The sequence below is a fragment of the Prionailurus bengalensis genome, chromosome D4, assembly GCF_016509475.1.
Source record: "Prionailurus bengalensis isolate Pbe53 chromosome D4, Fcat_Pben_1.1_paternal_pri, whole genome shotgun sequence".
NCBI classification, from domain to species: domain Eukaryota; kingdom Metazoa; phylum Chordata; class Mammalia; order Carnivora; family Felidae; genus Prionailurus; species Prionailurus bengalensis.
The window spans coordinates 44,848,009-44,866,646 of record NC_057359.1 but is presented as its reverse complement, the minus strand read 5'-3'; the positions used below and the strand labels follow the sequence as shown (position 1 = coordinate 44,866,646).

At 37.4% G+C, this 18,638-nt stretch overlaps 1 protein-coding gene across 2 annotated transcripts in view; it reads left to right on the top strand.

Annotated features, from left to right (window-relative positions):
- MLLT3 (MLLT3 super elongation complex subunit) overlaps positions 1 to 18,638 on the top strand; it is a 289,714-nt gene that overhangs the window by 243,757 nt on the left and 27,319 nt on the right. The gene's annotated exons all lie outside the window — the stretch shown is intronic.

The following is an 18,638-nucleotide window of genomic DNA, read 5'->3' as shown; positions in this document are numbered from 1 at the left end:
GCATGTAGCTCTGGCAATGCGACAGTCGGCATGCAGTGACAAAGTGAGCACAGTGTCCTGTGCGTGGTCTTGACATATCCTTAGATTCCTGACCCTGAGAATTGGTAAATTCTACATTGTTTCCTAATGAAACTCCAGAGTTGAATTTGAAATACTCAGTTAAGGAGTGTTTGAAAAGGACTGTGGCTGTCACTAGGCTGTCACTAGGTTCTAACAGGTTTATACCTAAGTAATCTAATTTTCTTATTGTAAGGTTGACTACAGAATAGAGTGGCTCATCAGTCTTTTAACGATACACGAGGAGAGGTAGAGGCGATAGGTATGAAAACTGGGTTATTCTTCAGGCAGGTGGATTTGTGTGGCCTGAACAGGTGTATTTAAAGAGACCATGTCAGCCTGTAAAGAGATTTCTTACAAAGCTTTTTGCCTTTTTCCTGTCCCACTTGTTATTTCTATAGTGAGTTGCATAAAGATGGAAGTCATGCTCACCGGTGACCCAAAGATGGGAGGGATAGTGTATTCCTTATCATCCCAGAATTATGATTAAAATATTCTTACCAAGTAGAACACTGGACTAAAACACAAGAAAGTGAAATTTAACAAAGATAAATGTAAGTTTCTTCTTTCAAAATCAAGTAATTGTTTTGATTAGTAAAAGACAAGGGAGATCAACCTTAGGGAAAGTTTTTATGGGAGAGAAAAATCTTGGGAGATTTTAGTGGATCGTCAGTGTTCTATAAGGTAGTTTAATCCGAGACTGTAGTAATAGAAAAACTGTATGTCAGGCGTGGAAATTATAGCTCTGTTCCCTTCTGCCCCCATCAGATTACATCTGGGTTTTGTGTTTGGTGCCACCATTTAAAGATGTTAACAGAAATGTAGCTCTTAGAAGGTAATCTCTGGACCCTGATGGGTCTGGGAACCACCAGGGATGGTTTAAGAAAGTGAGAATGGTAAGAGACTTAATAATTATGTTTGTTTCTTTGGAATAGTGTTCTTGGAAGTTTCTCAGAGTGTTCTGATCAATAGGATTCGGCTTTTTGGAAACTCAGGGAGCTGGAGCAGGATAAAGCAGCTCAGAAGAGGCCTAGGATGAGCAGCTGACATGATATTTATTCTGGGAAGTTCCCTCTCACCCACAGGGTGAGCTCATTTTTGTGGCAAGCCACCACTGATATGCCCCTCCTTAGGCCACCTACTGAATTCCATATTGTTTTGTCTTTTTCTTTAGTTGTTTTCTGTCTTTAAGCTTTTGTAGCACCTGGGCTGTAGAATACTAAAGTAGTAGAATAAAATGGAAATAGTATAATATAATACATTATATCATACAATTATATTATTACATACCGTTGTATATAGTATACTATATATAAGTACCTATTATGTATTTATATTGTATAATTTATATAATGTACATAATATATAATCATATACTAAGTATATATTGTAAATAGCGTAATAGAATAGTATAGTAGATTATACTAAAATCTTAATTTCCCCAAACTTGCGTAATTTCTAGCTCTTCACTGGACATCTATCACATACTTGTGTTCCTTTGATTAATTTCAACTTGGCGGAATGACATTTGATAGGGGTAGAGAATTTGTCTTTTTGCCCTACTTTGTTTTAGGAAAAATCGTGTGGTATAGTTTATAGAAATAATGCTTATATGCAATAACATATGATTAAATCTAAAAGCGGTAGATGTGGACAGTGGATCAGGGGACAGATAAACATAGGCTCCTTTTCATAAGCTGGAATATTTTCTTGGGAAAATGGTAAAGAAATAAATGGATGGATAGATGGGATGGGATAATTATTCCATGTGTTGTGAGCTTCTCTGTGATTCTCAGAGGCTCACATTGTGCTGCTCCTGAGATCTAGCTTGATGTCTTTGGTTCCACGCTTTAACAGTGACAGTACCCTCCTACTATCCACCCTTCCTGCAAAATAAATGTGGGCAGGTTCAGTGCATCTCCTATCATGTAAAGTCTGTCTCATTCATCACTTACATTCATCCTATTTGTAGAAACCTATTCTGCTTCATTTTCTTTTTTTTCTCACAATTTTCCCCCTTTCTAGAAATTATCCAGTATTTTCTATGCAGGGACAATCAGTCATCTCGATGTGATTTTATTTCTACAAAATGATGGACCTGTATCAACTGGTTTGCCTTTTACAAAATCTTCTACACAGTTCCCTAGGAGAGTTGCTAGGACCAACCAAGCAATCCATCATCAACACTTAGCAAACCATTGTCCAAAGTTGTCATCAGGGAAAACTATTGTACCTTGATCCGGTGGTAGTTACATGAGTGGCTACATATGTAACATTTAATGGAGCTGTATACCTAGATTTGTGCACTTCACTGCATGTAAGTTACACCTCAGTTTCAGCTATATAATACCTAATTTGTCCTCCTGTTATAGGAAGGAGATTATTTCTCCAACTGTAAATTCCTACTTCTAACCTTGATTTTAAATGTTTGAATAGTGGCAGCCAGCTTGCTAAGGTTCTTGATAAATGTGAACTTTTGAAGCAAAAGGCAGTTATATACTAAGCCGTAAGTTAGACTGTAAAGCCTCTGGGTCAGGAATCATAGTTCAACACTGTTTCCCCAGGGTGCTAACACTTTTCCAGACATGTAGCAGGCATGTGAGAACAAGTCAATAAAAGATGGTTTTTGTATGCACAAAATTTACAGATATGCTTTACACAAAGGAATTGATTTATGATTGTTTTGGGATCAGTACTTTGATCTTTGTATAATTATATCTCCATTTTCATTTTACCCGAATGCTGATTTTTTTTGTTCTTTGTGGGGTTTTTTTTCCCCCCAATAAGTAGATGTTAGTCTGTGTAACAAGGTTTTAAGTTGTGTTTTCAAAGCCCTATCTGTATTTACAAACTTGGAGAAAAATTAATACCCTACTTTTTAGTTCTCGATTTAAACTTGCCATCTTTTACCTCCAAATATCTTGACATATTTTTCTCATTTATATTTTCCTTAATGTAACCCTATCAAGTCTGCTACTGTTTTCTTTGGCTGATGTTTCACATTTTATCTGTCGTTCATTGGGAAGGTTACTGCCAAACTTACCATTAAATTCTCCTGATTGATTCTCGTAACATTTCCATTTTAGGAGCTTCTATAATAATCTGATGAGCTAAATATCCCTAATGTATATATAATTTAATTACATTAATCTTTCAAAACAGGGTTTGAATCAAATTGCCACACCAGACAGAGCAAGAAAAGGGAAGACAATTGAGTGAGCAATTGCTGTGTATTCAGTACAGTTTTCTAAAAACAACTTTATTGAGGGGCACCTGGGTGGCTCAGTCGGTTGGGTGTCTGACTTCAGCTCAGGTCATGATCTCACGGTTCGTGAGTTCAAGCCCCGCATCGGGCTCTGTGCTGACAGCTCAGAGCCTCAAGCCTGTTTCGGATTCTGTGTCTCCCTCTCTCTCTCTCTCTCTGTCTCTCTGCCCCTCCCTGGCTTGCACTGTCTCTCTGCCAAAAATAAAATTAAAAAAAATTTTTTTAAATAAAAAATAAATAAAAACAACTTTATTGAGATAGAACTCATATAACCTATAATTCTCCACTCGAAGTGTTCAATTGAATGGTTTTTAGTGTATTCCCAGAGCTGTGCAACCATTGTTACCACAACCAATTTTTGAACACTTTCATTGCCCCTCCCCCACCAAAAGTAAAAATAAAAAAACCCTCCATTCATCCATTCATCTACTTTCTGTCTCTGTAGATTTGCCTGTTTTGGATAATTTCTCTCAGTGCAACGATATCATACACAGTCTCTTGTGATTAGCTTCTTTTAGTTAATGTGGCGTTTTCAAGGCTCATCTGTTCTGTAGCATGTAGCAGAACTTCATTCTTTTTTTTTTTTTTTTTTTTTTACAGCTGAATAATGTTCCCTTATGTGGATATGTACCATCATGTGCTTATCTGTTCATCATTTAATGGAGATGTGGATTGCTGTTGTGAATAATGCTACTAGTTTCACATAATAAATTATTGATAAAATGTTACCATCCTATTGGTGTGATTTTTCTATTTCTGTTGAACTCTGAGCATCCTGAGAAAATTTGGAGAATTTTGATAGATGGTAAGGGAGAAGGGTTATTTTTCTCCCGAGTGGAAGGTCCTATTGGGCCAATTATTTAGGTATCCTCAGTACAAAGAACAAAGTAAACTATATGCCTCCACCCACATCTTTATTACTGGTGGGGAGAATGCTTGTATCGTTATGCAATTCTATAAAAAAAAAAGATGAACATTTTTAAAATTTACAATTTGTTTTTGACAATTATTTTATCATCATTGCCCTTTAATGTAAGATTAAAGAGATTGTTTTGGAGGAAAACAGATTTCTTTAAAAAAAAAAAAAAAAAAAGTTCTGGAGTGCCTGGGCAGCTCAGTCCCCGACTTTGATTTCGGCTAAGGTCATGATCTCGCGGTTCCTGAATTTAAGCCCCACATCTGGCTCTGCGCTTGACTGTGCAGAGCCTCTTAGGATTCTGTCTCCCTCTCTCTCTGCCCCTCCTATGCTTGCTCTCTCTCTCAAAATAAATAAATAAACATTAACATTTTTAAAAATTCTCTTATCTCTTTGTCAATGGTTGAGGGTTTTTTTTTTCCTTTTTAAAGTTTATTTATTTTGAGAGAGAGAGAGAGAGAGAGCACAAGTGGGGGAGGGACAGAGAGAAGGAGAGACAGAATTCCAAGCAGGCTCTGCACTGTCAGTATAGAGCTGGATGTGGGGGTTTGAACTCAAGAACTGTGAGATCATGACCTGAGCAAAGATCAAGAGTCAGATGCTTACCAACTGTGTCACCCAGGCGCCCCTGATTTTTCTTCCTTCCTTCCTTTCTTTTTTTTTTTTTATAACATTTATTTATTTTTGAGAGACAGACAGAGTGTGAGCAGGGGAGACACAGAATCCAGAGCAGGCTCCAGGCTCTGAGCTCTCAGCACAGAGCCCGACGTGGGGCTCGAACTCACAAACCATGAGATCATGACCTGAGCCAAAGTCAGACGCTTAACCAGCTGAGCCACCCAGGCACCCCCCTGATTTTTTTTTTAGCTGACTGTTGAGATTTGTTGTTTATTAGAATAAGTATTCAAAAGAGGCAGTCAAGTGCAAATTTTCTGACTCATTCAGTAGCACTTGATTTGCTTTGAAGTTTGCACAAGAATCAATTTGGTTAAAGATTATAGTGTGGCAAGTTTCTTCTAGGTGAGAATTAAAACACTGAATCTTCACATGTCAGTTTGAACTTAAAACACACATATGTATTTTACATGGCTGGATGTTAATTTGGGCAGTTGTGATGTTACTCTCCCATCCCCCCATGGGCCAGTTCTGTGTTTCTGTTTACAGAACTTGTACTTCCAGATATCCCAAATTTACCCATTTTAAATATTTGAACTTTCAAAAACAATTAATGAACTGCTTTGTTAAAATGAGTGACCTCTGGATAGCCTTCCTGTAGGGATTTGCAGTGGCTTTGGAATTCTAAGTTTGTAACTTTTTCCAACTGCCTTTTTCAAGATGTTGCTCTGTTAGAAGAACTGCTCTTTATCTGGTAAAGAGTAATTTTATTGATGAAAATTTTATTTGTACACATCAACAGTATAATTTGCATGGAAATTCACTGTTCAGGATAATATATCACAGTTGTGACTCTCACAACAGCTCTGAGAAACTTGAACAAGATCAGAACATCGCTTTTTCATGGAATAAAATTGTTTAGTTGACATAGGACAGTGTTTTAAAGGAGCTAAAAACCACATAGCTAGTGAACAAGGTCATTAAGTTTGCTTTTTTTTTTTTTAACAAAAAAAAACAAAGATTGCCGTGTGTGTAAACAGAAATGGACCAGGAGAAATGATATGGTAAATTAAATCAGAGAAATTTGGTTGAACCCACTGTAAGCAAGAAGTTGTGCCACGCACTTATGGGTAGAGATCAGCAAATTATAGCCCTTGGACCAAATATGCTGTGCTGCTGGTTTTTGTAAATAAAGTTTTATCGGAACACAGCTATGCCCATTTTTTTTTACATATTGTCCATGACTGTTTTCATGCTTCAAGGTCAACATCGAGGAGTTCCACAGCCTGTGAAGTTTAAAATGTTTACTATTGGTTTAGTAATAGTAGAATTATTTGTGATGAAAGGGCTAAGAGTCATCTTAATATATTAAGATTCTACGAAGCAGAGTTTTTATGTTGGAAAGTAATGGATGTTAGGACAAAACAGCACTAGTTGGCCCATAATTCATTATCTAGGTTCAGTTCAGGACAGTTTGGAATGTTACATATATATCCAGAAAATAGCATGCCTGTTACCATAGGAGCAAAGTAGCCAGTACTAATAGCCATAAAAGGCAGTTGGCATTTCTTACTGGGAATTCTCTGAGGTCTGGAATATTTGAAGTGGTCATATATTCCCTTGGCTGTATCATTTCGGCACATCTTTAGAATAGAAGCTTGGGGCATCCATGGAATGGAGTCTGTCACCTCCAGTGATGTCTGTGGCAGCTGAAAGCTTCTATTAATAGGCTTTGTTCACTCCTACAAGGTTCATTACTCCAGCGATTGGGCCTCCAAACAAATCTTGATGACAGCAGCCAGACCAACTCCTTCTTGGTCTTTCTTTAGCAAAGCTGTAGCCAAGAAAAAGAAAAGCACACAAATTTCAGAGGCTGACTTGTCAGACTTTGGGTTTATTGGCTTCTAAGGCGGTAGCCTTGGGACTACTGACCGAAGAGGGATTTGAATGATCCTTCTCCTTACTCTGACATACCGTGCCTTGGAGATTCTTCTATAAACAGTACATTGTGTCACTTCAGGCCCAGAACAGGCTTTCTCGATATGTAAACGGACTGATAGTACCACTCTGTATTCACCAATGCTAACTGCAAACTCTAAATTCAGATAACATTATGTAAAGTACGTGTCTTCACATGGCGCCTCTTGGACTCTGTTCACCAAACGGCACACATCCGTACTTGTTCTGATATGGAATCCAGAAATGGCAGTGCCAGCTGGAAAGAGGAGTTTGGTTTCGGTCAAAGGGCCTGCAGTGGTATCCTGTAAGAAATAAAGTGGAATTATGGGCCAGATCACTAAAGCAAGAGATTGGATGCAAATATCTCAGAAGGCAGAGATTCTAGTTTCCTCTAATATGTATCTTTGTGTCGGTACCAGAGAGAGATCATTGAAATGCATTTCGTAGGACCAAAGGTGTAATTTCACGGTGAGCTCGGACTTAGGACCTTATTAAAATGGAATGCTATGCCTCTGGTGGCACATGATTATATGAAGCCCTTATAGGCAACTGCAAGAAAATACTAGCCTAGAGTAGTGGTCCTCAGTCTGGGGTGATTTTGCCTGCCTCCCCCCACCCCCCCCCCCCGATATTTATCACTGTCTGGAGACTTTTTTAAAATTGTCATGCCCTGGGCATATATGTTGAGGGTGGGGTGGTACTGGTATCTAGTGGATAGAAGCCAGAGATGCCGCTAAACATTCTTCAAGGCACAGGACAGTCCTCACAATAGAGTTGTCCAGTCCAAAATATCAATAATTGAGAAACTTTGGACATTGAACAAAAATTCTTAGCTGAGATTTCAGCCTATTAGGGCCAGGTGTTCAACTTTGGTGGATGCCTTTTGGACACGAAAAGGGAGTATTACTGCTTCACGATGGTCTCCATTAAGTCAAGAAACTATATTTTGTTTTTTGTTTACATTTCAAACATTAGTTATGTAAAAAACTTTTTAAGTACAGAATAGGTTTATATGAGATGATAAAACACAACATGATCCCAGTACTTATTTGTACATTTCCTTCAACGTTTGAAATATAACAGAATGGTTTATCCGTCAGCATATCCTCTGTAGAGAAACCAGCTAAAAGAGAATGGAATTTTTTCTGGGCTTTCTTCCTGCTTATATTATCTGTTCCTAGCTCCCCCCCTCTTTTTTTTTTTGTCTTTTTTTTAAATGTTTATTTTATTTTTGAGAGAGCTGTGAGTGGGGAAGGGACAGAGAGAGAGGGAGATACAGAATCTGAAGCAGGCTCCAGGCTCTGAGCTGTCAGCACAGAGCCCAACACGGGGCTTGAGCCCACAAACTGTGAGCTCATGACCTGAGCCAAAGTCAGAGGGTTAACCAGACTGAGCCACCCAGGTGCTCCTAGCCCCTTTTTTTTGTGAATAATACTGCTGTCACACAAAGTTTAGGGTCAGTTTATCAGAAAGTGATTATTTAGACTATAAATACCTGAATAGAATTCCAACGTCAGGAATTCTAATTTATATTTAAGTAGAGTGAGACAAAAGTTTTGTGAGAACTTACTGTTTTTGGTAATGTATGGTGCTAATAATTTAGAGATTTTTATTTAGAACCCTTATTCCTGGTAGGTTTCATTAATAAATAAAAGTATTTTCCAACTTTCCAGTCTGAACTTAGATGTAACTTTTTACTTTCCAGATGAATTTTAGTTGATTATGAGATCTATGAAAGCAAGAGAAAGGAACAGACCAGATATTCTAGACCACCATACAATAGTATCCCTGAACTTCAAAAACCCCAGGAGGGAGCAGCTGGGGAGTGCTATATTTTCTGTACTCTTGGTGAGCTAAATTTGGTTTGGCAGAGAATTTTTAGGAGTAGATAAGGCTGTGTAAGTAAAGCTGCAGTTTTAGCCAAAGAAAACAGACTGTAGATTTGGTGACTCTATTTGATTTATTAGTGCCATATGTAGGGCCTTTTGATCTTCAGGATTCAGTAAACCAACGAATTGATATTTATCAGAACCCCATCGCATGGGAAGAAATCTTAATTTGCCTGTAGTGTTGATACTAATATAATCATCCAACACCTGCATCCTATTGATGATAATTGTGTTAGGTTATATTAAATTTTAATAATAGGTACAGATGAACATTAAATACAAGTTTGGGGGTAGCATTAACATTGGAAATAATCTTATTTCTCAAGTATATCAAATTTGCTTACTTCAGTATATAACAAAATCTCTTTCTGGGAGTGCAGGAACTGCATGAAGCGATCGTGATTTTCGAACAAAAAAGGGAAATAACTTGACATTGATGATACCACATGAACAGATGTTGTATAATTAAGGCTACTTACAATCTTAATTTGTCAGACAACATAAAGAAGTTCCAATTAAGACTGAAGTTTCACCCGCTTCTGAATTTCTTTGTCATACTTTTGTAAAAGTAGCAAACCCACAGGACAAATCTTTCTGCCACGAAGCCATCAGCATCCATCTGTTTTTGTCTTTTTACTACTAAGACAAGTTAACATATGACAGCAATATATATATATGTCTGTAAAATTGACATGAAATGTCAAGAACAATATCATGGCACTAGTATTTTCTTTAAATAGATCTTTTTCTTGAGACTCTTGGGGTCCATGTTTTTCTGTGTAAGGAAAAGCCTATGGGTCTCCATCAGTGAGATGCTCTAAGTGAATTTCACTTTATTTTTTCTTTGACTTCTTAGTTATTGCTTGACCAGGCAATTCTTGTCTGTAAGTGATTTGTACTTAGATTAACTATCAGTTTTTACTTCTTATCTTTGTCTAGTCTGTTTGTATAGAAGTCCTTTCTACAAAGTCTGTTATACCAGGCATTGAACTAGGCATTTTATACGCTCTCTGCTCCAAGAGAAGTTTAAAGGGGGCAAAAACTCTTTTTGGATCAGTCTAAAGGAGGTTGCCTTATTTCTTGAAGTGTCAAATACATTTCTGGGAATACTGTTATGGGGGGAGAGGGTGAGTAAGCCAAATAGAATCTTACATGACTTTTCTCAGACATACTTTCACAGTTGTTACTATTGATAACAGTAGCTACTTAGACATCATTTATTTCATGCTCTATTTTCATGCTTTACGTACATTATCTATATTCTCATACTAACAGTGGGAATTAGTACATTATTAATTTCACCCCCCCCCCCCCCACTTTAGAGATGAAGAACCCAACACCTGGAGAGATAATGTTACCTGCCTCAGGTCACATAGCTAGAAAGTGGTGGAATCAGGATTCACCCCAGGACTAATGTTTCTAGAACCTGACCCCAGATCATTATATTATTCTATTCTTTTTACCTTCACCCTATAGCCTTTGAGTGTTCGAAGTATTTGACATTTAGATTTAAGCACAAAATTCATGCCAAAAGTAAGCTATAATTATTTTAAAATTGCTTGCCATTTTTTATAGTCTATCCTTTTATCACAGAGCCAGTAACTGCACTTGGCTGTCTGCATCTCACTTACTAACACATCTTACTGAAGATGAATCTCAATAAATGTGCACGTATACCACACACACACACACACACACACACGCACACACACACACACAAACATCTATATGACACAGCAGTGTTGTAGGTGTAGTTCATAGCCGTGTCCAAACAGTGCCCTCTGTGTTTGCTCTTTTTTTTTTCTTCTTGTTTACTGGAAAATGTTATGGGAACCCCAGTAATGAATAGGAGCTTAAAGTTCATGTTCAGTATTTCCACCTTTTAACCCTACCACCCTTTATTTGTACACAAAAACATGATCTCTGAGGTGACTATGCTCTGTTGACGGAATAGGAGTGTATTACTGATAGGATGGGCAGGTCGTACGGTTTCAATACTCATGAGACAAATAGATCTTGAACCTTGAAATGGCCATTTCTTTACTATGTGCTTCATAAAACTGCGGGCTAGAACAAGGGGTTTACTCAACTGACCTAAGTTGGTAAGTCGGAGTTACTTTAGAGAAATGTTCTAGAATGCTAAAGCCTCATTAGGCTCAAGATCCCGGTGTACTAGGAGAGAGAGTTAAGTATTTGACATCTGATCTCTCTAGCAGAATGTGTGCTCACCACACATAGGGCAGTATCAGATGGAAGAAGCCAGTTTCTAAAACAGTTTGGGGTGGATGTTTGCTTCTGATTAGCCTGTGTGTGTGTTGGATGAATGAGCAATTGGGAAGTCATGACCATGTGTTTGCTGTCATTTAAACTGCCATTCTAATCTAAATATACATGTGGGTGCCTAAGGAGACTTCTTTCTTTTCAAGAGGATCATTCTTAACAGCTCTCAACTCCTTGCACTTTGGGGCACTTCTGTTTTCCTGAGGGCTACTCTGTTTTCTTTTAAAAGAGGTGAGGATGATTTCTTTGCTTGCTGTATTTCTGATTTTTAAAGGCCAGCTGTATGTAAAGTTTATTTACGGTGAGCAGCAACTTCATAGGAAAGACAGCTTCTACGATGTTCTACAAGGTAATGAAAGAAGGGGGTAAGCATGAGGAGATGAACAGAAGACACAGGGGGTTTCTCTTTATAGAAGAATTCAGGAAAACCTTCCTGATTTTAGGTCACTAATTTGCATATAGCACGCATTGATCTAATTAAAAAATTAGAGAAGTTTATAAAATAAGTATGATTTTCTAATACGTCATCATATAATGGAACCCTGATGTGCGTTCTTTCCCTCAGACTGATTTAAGGTAGGAAAAAAAAAGGTACGGTTCTCCCTTGACTTCCAAGAATTTACATGTATTTTATCTACCCGGGAATTGTCCAAGTCCATATTAAAGAAGTTAGAAGTTATACATATTGAAGTTTCTTCTGCTCATGATTGTAATAGTATAGACTTCCTTTTATTTTCTTAAAGAAAGCTAAGGATTAGATTTGTAAAAATCTTACTAATCTGAAATGAATCTTTTCATCCAGAAAAGAATAATACTGGTCTTTCATTTTATCATAATTATATAGCTTATCATATTTTGAAAAGCCATACCTCCAAATGTTTTTCTTTCCCCATTCACACATTTTTAGATATAAAAGCAAACAGTGTAAAATTTAACTTACTGAAAAATAACACTTGTCATCTAACTACTAGAGGATTTGATAAAAATTAGTTATCTCTTAATTACAGATTACAGTGTTTCCTTAATATCTTTTGATAATCCCAGAGAGATGGTCTTATTTTTAAAAAAATTCTTGCTATGCAGATTCTTTCACAAATACATGTATTTAATTGTCAGTTTGTTTCATAGTTATACTGTCTGCCTGTTTGAATGGAAGTTGCCTTACAGATTAATATATATGACAAAACAATATATGTGACAAAAACCAAGTTAAGTAGTAACAAAATTTAAAGAACGTAGGATTTATTCAGAGTTGGGCAAAGTTTATACATGGGCAATAAGGTCTACCATTTTTATCCTAGAGAAGTATGAGAGTTATGTAGTTTTATGTTGGGATATCAGAATGAGCGGACATTCATTGGCAGAAATAAATTTCCCTGGAACTCTATTCCAGGAGAATTTACCATATGGGTCTCTAGATGTCCAAATAGTTAATGTTTTATATAAGTGGGCGAAGTAATTTCATGTAAATACTAATCTCGTAAATTAAAATTATTTTTTTCTGGTGGGGTAGAACATACGGTTTTTACCCAGGCATGGAAATATCTAAAGACTTAAGAAACCTTTTTTTTTTTTTTTTGAATAGCATTTCCTTTTTAAATGTTTTCATTCCAGCATAATTTCAGAGAAAACAGAAGCTGATCATAATAACTCCCTTTCATTCCAGGAAGAGTCATATTTAGTAAATTCTATTCTAGAGCAGTGAGCAGAGCCTTAGTTTTGCTTCACAGGCAGCTCCTCTCGCCTTCCCTCACTTCCCTCCCCCACTGCTTGGCCCACACTCGGGGAATTGTGCAGTTTGCCTAGTTCATCAGGAAGTTTATGAGAATAGTATCGGTATTTCTAATTTTCTTTCAGGTTTTTAGTTGATAAGAAAACACCGCTTTCTAGACTAATTTGCCTTTCAGGTTTCGAGCAGTCAGCTGGTAAAGAGGACTTGACCTGTTACACATTTCACATTGTTATAAGATAAAAACCAATCTCTTAGGAGATGTTTAAGTCAAATGTAATTAAGTGGAAAGAAGAGTCTGTGTTTTATTCTTGCTTTTCAGCACTTGGTCTTTTATGTGTAGTGGACAAAAAGGTGATAAGTAGTCTTTATAGGAAGAAATTTGCCATATGATAAGCTAAATGTGCTAAAGTTTTAAAATAAAATGTATGTATTTGAAACATGCATGCCTGGATGGGTATGGTTAAGGATTCTAGAATTGAGCTTTTCCTGAATAATGATTGTACGAGGAGGGAATGCTCTTGTTTCATGAAGATTAAAAAAACAAGTGTGGGTCTTTAAATCATTCTTGAGATATTGAAATTGAATGCGTTTCTGAGGATCAATTCAGAAGCAGTTCCAAACCATCCTCTGAGAATGCCATAAATCATGTGTGCTGTGGCTCTAATTGAACAGTGTGAATCTGAATCCTCATTAACTTGTCTGTAAGGAAGAGAAAATTGAAGAGAGCAAGGAAGAGGGCCGAGGAGAAGACCTTTAGCCGGTGCTGTCCTGAGCTGCCATTGTTGAAGGACGTCCTTTGAGCTAATTTCAGTCCCATAAAAAAAAAAAAATCTATTTAGTGATTAGTAACCAGTGGATAAGAGCAGAAAGCCCAAGCGAATAAAGGCCATAAATACTGAAGTCCTTGGGATAACAGCCTGTAAAACTGTCAGAAAGCATTGCTTAAGTGACAAAAGATAGCCCAAAGTAACAAGAAGCCTAGCTCGCTAGGCAATACGCCATATTCTCGGACACAAGACATCATGTAGTTTTGTCCAAAAATAGAGGTTCTTCTTGAATCCAGTACCTGCCCCACTTCATTTATTTGTAGTGGCTGGTGCCTCTTTGCTTTTAATTTGTGGTTGATTGCATTTGCGAGTAGGAATCATGATGCTTGTTAAAGATAGCAGTGTTTCCAAAAGTAGAACTATGATTACTGAAACTTCTGTTTAGATCCATCAAGATCTACTTACTTGCTGAGAATGTTTAGCCTAACGAGAGTGAGTGGGTGCATACGTGTGTGTGTGTGTGTGTGTGTGTGTGTGTGTGTGTGTGTGTATTTTTAACAGGCAGATGGTTAGGAATTAGATGCTGTTGAGTGCCTTTCTCTTGTTTTTAAATTAAAGTCTAAAGTTCACAATTCTTAAGTATTTCTCCCTAAGGGAAAAATAAGTAAATAAAGCCAGAAGAATGTTAGTCTATATTATAAACTATCTTGTTTTTACTGTACAATATTGAGATCATGAATGATTAAAGTCTTACCAGTCTGTACTTTAGATGTGTTTTCGGAGTTAGAGAAAATTCACGATAATGGAGTCAAAGGTCTTTATTCCAAAACTCCTATTGTTCTATGATAATGATTTTATGGCAGTTGAATTACAATGTTAGCAAGCAAAATGATACATTTTACAGTTTTACAGTATAACCTTCAAATCCCACATGTGCGTTTTAGAGCTGTGTCTTCAGTATATTTAAAGAGTTGTGCTTCTTCAAGTTAGAGAATTTTGTCAACTTATGGGCATTTGCTTTTCAGCATCCCGGCTGTGAGAACTGGAGGTGTCATTCACTTGAAGGGAGCAGATGTTAAAGGTTCTTGCCCCTGCCTCCCTAATCCCAAACACCCTTGAAGAAGAGAAACGTCCTATTACCCAAATAGGCATCTTTCTGATGGTGAGAAAAGGCGGTAAAAGGCAGTAAATCTGCCTTCTCATTATGAGGTGCAACAATAGATTGATTTATGAAGAAAAGCAACTGTTGGGCTTATATGTGTGCATGGAAGTGTAGGTTCCTTTAGAGTCTTATAAGCGGTAGCTTTCCTCCTGTTCTTGACAAGAATTTAATATTACTAATAGGGAATGTGTTGATCCCAAATGCCACAGTTTTTAAGGGGGTGCATTAAGAAGAAAGCAACAACAAAACCCCCCCCACCTCCTAATGTGTTCACATGAGAACAATCTCTTAAATGGCTGTGTTTTTGCTATTTTCATTTGTTTTCATTAAATAGAGGGGAATTCTTAAAGAGAGTTTTATTTTTATCAACTTTGTGTTAGTACTTAACACTTTAGATAGAAGCGAATGTAAGTATAGCATATTTAGATGTTAGGCTGTTTATAAAATTTTCAGTTCCCCTTAGTGTGTAATTTTCAGCAAACACTATAAAATTATCAGACAGACCCACAGTAAAGATAATCTCAAATTGCGGGGAGGTCATGTTAAGCATTTTGTGTTGAGTTTTTAAGATCTTTGTGCACTTTAAAATCTTTTAAATAAGTCTGTGTTGCCTCTTATTTGACAAGGAGCTTTGTTAGAGTATTTCTATTTAACTTCAAAGTTAAAATTTAAGCTCTAAGTAAATTTTGAGTGTAAAATATAAAATACAAAAATCTGGATGGTCTCTAAATAAACTGATATGACACTGCCTTGTGTATTTAGCACCTATCACTCCAGAATTTGTAATCTATGTGATATAATTAAGATTTGAGCAGGTAACTTACAGAATTCAAGCTGATAATTATCTATAGAGTTGAGGTTAAAGCTCATCTCTCTCGATAAACTTGTATCCCCAAGGTATGTATATTTCTAAATTGTAGCAGTGACTGTGCTAACATTCCGTACAAGAAGGCACATACAAATACTGGAAAATTAAAAAGAAAATAAGTAAGGGTTCTATTATTTTCTTCTACCCCCATGGATTATCTTACATCCATCTATATGCATATGCATGCACATACCCACCCCCATGGAACTTTGGAGTGCTGATCCAGAAGAAAGGGATTCAGTGTGTTACCTGGAAAACACACTGTTATTTTAATTAGGGAGATATGGGCGTGTAAAGACTTAATGCTTGCAACTATCAGCAATCTTTGTGATATAAATCATAGACTGATAATGAGAATGTTGCATTTTGACCTGGTGATGATCGGATGGTTTTAAATCAATACTTTTTCCCCAGTGGACTTTGGTTATTTTGGAAGTCAAAGTACCACGGAAGGAAAGGTCTTAGCAAATAAAATGGAGTCTTGATGCTGCTGCTAGGATAGTAAATCTAAGCTTCACATTTAAGGGGGGAAACTCTCTAAGATGCCCAAAGATTAAAATTAATAAAACTTCTTGACATTTGTGTAAGACTCTAAAGGTTCTATAGCTGTCCATCACATGCGCTATGGCCGTTTTAAAGTAAGCCATTTTTTTAAAAAAGGTCTAACGTTAATGAGAAAATGCAGTTTAATGTCTTGACAGGTGATCTCTTCAGGTGTATCTGTGCTTTACTTCATTTCAATTAATTACATCTTTTTGATACCCTGAACTCATGCTATTTAATTTACTTTAATATTTTAAGTTTTATAATCCAAAACTGAGAGTTACAACCGCATATAACATACTTTTAGGACTTTGTTCAACACTGCCCTTATATGGCGAAAGAATGCAACAATACTTTTACAATATTTCAGGCGTCTCCTGCACTGCACAGGTGGGTTATTTCACAAGGAACTGAATAGTTGTTCTGACAACAGTTTCAGGATCTTATTGTTAACTGATGAGCAATGGTGTTCTAATGTTCAGTGGTCCCCTTCAATAGTGGTTAATTATGGGGCAATTCTGCGAGGAAACTTTTTTTTTTCTTTCTCTTTTGTGAGGCATTACAGCTCTAAACCCTGTCACTTGTAACTTTTTTCTTTCTCTACCCTAATCCTCAAAATACACGAAAGAGAGAGAGAGAGAGAGAGAGAGAGAGAGAGAGAGAAAGGAGGGAGAGGGAGAGAGAGAGAGAGAGAGAGAGCGAGAGAGCGAGCAGTTAAAAGATAAGTCTCTGTCTTAACCCAGTGGTATATTTTATGGCCAGTTGTGAAGCACAACTTCTATGCACATGGTCTTTGCTCACGGAATAACAACATGCTTAGAGGGAGTGCAACTATAAATGGTCTGTTTCCAGATAATTTCTCATTCCTAAAGCTCTTAACAAGTGTGTGATTTGGGGCACACATCTGGAATATACACCATCCTGCAACAACCGGATTTTTTGGAAGATCATATGTTCTGGCGACAATAGTCAGTAGCAGCCTTCCAAGTACAACCGGTGATGATAAAAGAGTTGGGGCTCTTGTGTTTAAAAGAGAGGAAGCTAAAAGAAAATTATAGCCATCCCTAAGTGTGGAAAAGGGTCTCGTGGAAAGATTTATAGGCCCTTGTTCCCCAAGGCCATTTCGTTTCCTAATGGGATTCTGTGTTCTCAGACTGGGGGTGATGGGCACAAATGATGACAGCATTTAATAATAACAGTGAAGGTGACAATAATAAGGAAGAAGGCGGCGAATGCTCAAAACAGAGGCACCACAATATAAAGCCAATTATCTGGGCTTCCAGGATGATTTTGTCCGTAAGTGGCATATGTAACAGAAATAAGGCTTCTGGTTTGCTAACAGGAGAGAGGGCAGTTCTTAGGATCTTGCTCTCTTACCAGAAAATGACAGGCATGACAATAGCTTTTGAAAATGTAAGGGCCCTGCAGGCTAAATACACCTACAATTTAACATCAAGTTCATTTCATTTGTCATAATACCTGCAAATGGAGAGGGTTTGCCAACCCTTTGGTCACAGGCTTGAGTAACTGTTAAGCAATAAAAGTTGTAGCTTCCTATTCCGGTGTCCTTTCCCCACTTTCTCTTTGTTTTCAAAGAAAGACCTGTTGGCAGATTATTTAAAACATTACATCTATTTTTTTTTTCCGAGGGTTATGTATGGATCGTATAGAAGAGCTGAATAACAAGAGTAGATCACTTTAGAAGGTAAATAAAATAAAGGATCGTAGCGTGTCGCCTGATGTCAGTCTTCTTGATCAGTACCAATGTCAAGAGGATCAGGGCCATTCTAGGAGAAAACTCCTTGCTGTTTTAAGCAAAACTTACTGAACTGGTGAGGGGAGTAGCCAGGATCTGTTGTAGTGTTGATTGGACAAGTGTTAGAAGCAATTGACACAGGCACGTTCAGACCCAGGGATGCAGGGTTTTATCACTGGTTTGTTTTGGGTACCGATCACAAGAAGTCCCTCATGGACAGAAGGATATTCAGTGCAGCTTCAACAGTGACATAGAAAACTCTGTTCCCTGACTAGTGTTATCACAGGGTGTTAGTGTGTTCAGAACGCTGCTTTAAATTAATTCTGCTTTTTCAAGGTGTAAGTGGAAAGAGAACTGGATTAGAAGTCAGAAAACTTGGATGCTAATCCTCCTGACTGTTACCTACTGGCTGCTTAATCTTACTGTGCTTTGGTTTCACCATCAGTAAAATGGGGATAAAAAATATGCCCTTTTGTCTTAATCAGCTTGGGCTGCTGTAACAAAATACCACAGAGTAGGTGGCTCACATAACAGATTTCCTATGTTCTCGAGGCTGGGAAGGCCAAGTTCAAAGTGCTGCCTGATTTGGTTCCCCTGTGAGGGTTTTCTTCTTGCAGCTAGGTCTCACTGTGTTCTTCACATGCTGGGCAGGAGAGCTCTTGGTGTCTCTTCTAAATAAGGGCGCTAATCCTATCATGAAAGCCCCACCCTCATGACCTCCCAAATTACCCTAATTACCTCCCAAACGCCTCATCTCCAAATACCATCCTGTGGGGGTTTAGGCCTTTAACATATGAATTTTAGCAGAACACATTCAGTCCGTAACACT